Source organism: Henckelia pumila, chromosome 1 (genome assembly GCF_033568475.1).
Source record: "Henckelia pumila isolate YLH828 chromosome 1, ASM3356847v2, whole genome shotgun sequence".
Taxonomy (NCBI): Eukaryota; Viridiplantae; Streptophyta; class Magnoliopsida; order Lamiales; family Gesneriaceae; genus Henckelia; species Henckelia pumila.
Window position 1 is genome coordinate 6,909,008 of NC_133120.1, and position 4,743 is coordinate 6,913,750.

Below are 4,743 nucleotides of genomic sequence, written 5' to 3' on the forward strand. Positions count from 1 at the left end.
AAGTGCATCACGTTGTTCTTGTTGGATCTTGTTGGAAAGTTTGGGTTGATAAGATTTTGATGTAGAAGGTAGACCTAATTCCAAATAATGAAATGCGAGTCCTTGATGACGCATTAGGAAGCACAGTCTCGTGGTTATCTAAATTTATAGTTTTGTATGATTGATATTGTAAGGGATATCATGGTTCATAAAAATTATCAGAATCAGATGTTGTCACTAGGTGTTGACAACATCCTACACAACATGCAGCGAAAATATTAAAACGTAAATAGTAACAGCAAATCAACAATATAAATACTCAAGAGTAAATATGCACAAGTACTAAAGTAATAAAAGGTTGCACATAAAATAGATTCTGGTGTTGTCACAAGGTGTTGACAACATCTTCAATAACACCTTAATTAACATGCATCAGAATTTTGCTTTGCATGAATAAAATAGATAAGCAACCAAATAAATTAGACTCAAGTATTTAAGCAAGAGTATAAAATACTCTTGCAGCGCCTCAGGCAAAACTTTCACTAGAAAATAATCAAAGAGTTTTACAAACCCTAAAACTAGTGAATATTGTAAAAATCAATTTTCTCAAAACATATGAGAAAATAAAGAATAAAACAAATAAACCAACTCCTAAAAGTCCACTGAAGGTAGAAAAGAAAATCAAAAGAATAGAGTTGGCCCTAGATGCCAAAACATGAGAGCAAAAAGCTTTCAATCTTCGATCTTCAATCCTCAATCAACATGCTCTCAAACTTTTCACGACATCTACGGAAAATAACTTCAACAAATAGACAAGGACTCTTCAACGTGAAAGCACTCCAGAAAGTCGAGTTCCTTGTCTTCTACACTTAAGCTCTATCTTCTCTTTTTTATTTTGTACGCTTAACTCTCTCTTCTACGGCTCAAAATCTCTCTTTTCTGCTCTCTCTAGTTTTTCTCCAAGCCGTCTGAATCTCTACGCTCTTCTTCTATTTAAGCGTGAACAATCCTTATCTCCAAAAAGAGTCTTGATCTTGTTTTCTTAATTCAAACTTGAATCTGCAATGATAAGGAAACAAATATAAGTTAGGAGATAGAGATATATTATGATAAGTGCGCAATATCTCCTACAAAATAATCAAGTAAATATAGAAATATTTAAGCTCTTTAAAATATAGGAATATATCATTCTAAAATCCAATATAAAACAATTCCTATTTAAAATATCTCAACCAATAAGATATTTAAAATGATCTAAACTTCAAGTTCAAAAAACCATATTTTAAATCTAGGAATATTATATTATCTCAATTCAAATCAAAACTATTTCTAGTTTAAAATTTATCAAGCATATAGATAAGAAACACAATATTAACTATCAATCCTAGAAAGGCAAAACACATTAATACAATCTTTCAAAACATGGAAAGATATCAAGGAATAATTATCCTTTCAATCTCCCCCTTTTTTCCTTTCTGGACAAAACATCTAAAAGAAAATCAGCAACTCCCCTTGAATATTAATTCTCAGAACTCCCCTTGAGTTCAAACTTCTAAAATCAGTTCTCCCCCTGAATTTGATCTTTCAATTCTGAGTGTTGTCAAGAATGTTGGCAACACCTGCACACAACACTTGACGAGATCAGAAAATACTTAATACATGTTCAGAAGTGAATCACAAAACATATTTAATCAATTCAGCACACATCACAACTCTTCTGAATATCAATCTCTCCCTGAAGATGAAAATACATTCTCCCCCTTAGTCAAAGCTTGGATGTTCCCAACATCTCCTCACAACACTTAAGTCAGAGCAGAAAAAACTTATAAAAAATCAGAGAGTCATAATCAAACATGCTAACATTAATTAGAACCAGATCAGAGCAAAAAACATAAGACAAATCAGAGCAGATCAAAATAAACTTAAACCACAAAAAACTAAAATTTATTGCTCTGTGACAATCCGTCATTTTCTCGCCAGAACTAGATTCTTTTCCATCAAAGCTAGAGCCATCAGATTCAACATTTTCTCCCCCTTTTTGTCCAAAAGAGGTACCTACACCAGGAAAAATTCGATATAAAGACATAAGAGCTTCATAGTAAGCAATGTCTTCTTTGGCTTGTAAAATCTTCTGTTCAACATGCAGCATCTGGGATTGAATAAAGATAGAATCCCGCTGTTGAAGTAGGAGGAACAAATATGGCAGTGGCAGGGGAGGTGTTGGCAACATCTGCCAAAACATCTGCAGCAGCACTTTTTTAGTTTGCATATTGCATAACTGTAGTAAAACACAAGCTTTCCAAAGTTCAAAGCTGCTCCAGTTCCTACAGCAAATATTACACCAGCTTGATGTTTGGTGACAAATATGGAATTTGTGGACGGAGTCCAAATCTTGATTGCAGTCTTGTAAAGAACATAAGCTGTCTTATCAGATCAGGCTGCACATCTTCTTCCACCTCGAGTGAGTTAAAAAATCCATTAAACACAGTAGGACTAAACTCAAAAATCTGAACCCTCACACGAATTTTCCCAAATTTTGCGAAAGAGGGTTCGGCACAGCTTCAATCAAATTGCAGTATAATTCCAAGACCATAGATCTACAGTAAGGAGTAGTATATGTCGCAGTAGAGAGCATATTCCTGAGTTGGAAAATTCTTACCAAATTTTGAGCGCCATATACTTCCAAATCAATGATGGGGTCCTCAAAGAAGTCACAATTGGCATAGTGTTGCCAATCGTTTGCAGCATTCTCAGTAAAAAAAAAATAGAGGAATAGGATTGGCTTACTCGATAGTTTTCATCCAAGGTGTTGTCCAGCGTGTCAGCAACACCTTCAGAAAACATCTTCTGCAGAAACAGCAACCTTGGATTCCTACATAAAGGTGTAATAACAGTGAGAGTAGCCAGCAAATTCCGAATTCTGAAAAATTCTACAATATTCAAATACACCTCATCTAAGATGTCAGCAGGAATGTCAACAGCATTTGATGCAACATTTTCTTTTGAGGCAGATTCCTCAGAGTCTTCATCAGAGAATGCAAGGGATGGATCAACAGCAGTAAAAATGACCATCAAAGATGGATCAGCAGTAGTAACAATGACCATCAAATATCTCAATTTTAAAAAAATCAACCTCTAAGGTGTTGTCAGAGGTGTTGTCAACATCTGGCTCAACATCTTCTTTGTAGCCCATCTCTGTTTGAATATCAGTGAATCAAAATTCTTCTCTGCCATAAAATTTTGAACAGTTAGAATAAGAAAAGAAGAATTTGACAATAATACAAAGACCGACAAAATTCTGTAGAAGTGATAATGTGGTGAGGGAGAGCAAATAGTAACAAGACCATAAATATTATGATGATAATATCAAATCTAACAACAAACCCTTCACCGCTTAATCACTCGATCACAGTTAATGTTCCCTAATAGTAACAATTGTCAATGTTAAAATGGAGTTTGAAATCATTATGGCAACAAATTTCCAAATTTAGGCAATAAATCAAGCCAATTTATTTTCACAAAATTTCCATAGATAAACTCCACATCGAATTTAACTCCACTAAAACACTTTCGATCACAAAACAATTCGAAATATTAGTGGATTGGGCAAATCACTAAATTTTGCTTATTTCGAACTTCAAACTTCTCAGCAAGATATATTCACCATAAAATAAATATGCATGTCCTAATTATGTCTAAAAAAAGAGTGTAACAATGCAATAAAATGCAATCACATGCAAAAACAAATATGTTGACAAATGAGGTGTTATCCACGATATTGGCAACATCTTCCAGCAACACTTTAGGATTCTCAAAAAATTTTATTTCCAGATAGCCATTAAATTCATTATTACAGAAGTGGTAGCCTGCACACTAAAGGCACGATCTTCAACGGACCCCTTTAGGTAGCTTTTTCCATTTTCTTCTGATTTTCAATCAAATTTGATGATTGAGATGATCTATTTTAACCATTTTGTTATTTTGAGTTTCTGAATTTGCGAAATCACTTTTCACTTGGGACGGGATCATGGAATACACGAACATCCCTCCACTACTTCATGATTTAGTCAGAACTCTTCTTCAATTAAATCTCATTAAACTGTAAAATAATTTGCAAAGAATCCTGAGTGAAAACTGGTCAATGATTACAAAGTATCAAACACTTCACAAAACAGAGTGTATGCATGAATGCAACATGCCTAATGATCCTAAAGATGCACATTCATGAAAAGGTGTTGTCATAGGGTGTTGGCAACACTCCAGACAACATCTCAGTTCTGTCTATAATGCACACAAACTGAGAGACTTCCTTAGACTGGAAAATCTATCGAAATCCAATGCTTTGGTGAAAATATCAGCTAATTGGTTATCCGTTCTAATAAACTCAATACAGATCATGCCTTTCTCGACCAAATCTCTAATGAAGTGATGTCAAATGTCTATGTGTTTGTATCGAGAGTGTTGTACTGGATTTTTGCATATATCAATAACGCTTGAATTATCACAGTACACATTCAACTAAGCATGATATCTAGCCCAGTAGCAAAAAAAAACTAGATACTTCCAATTATGCTTCTGTACAGGGTGTTGTCAACAGCTTCGACAACATCTTCCCTCGACAGTTTTTCACTTGACCTCATTGGTGTACGCATGTGTTTACAATTTTCATTCAAATACTTTTTCACAAGATTTCTAGCATACTGTATTTGACACACAAAAATTCCACCATGCATTTGTTTCACTTGCAACCCCAAGAAATAATTC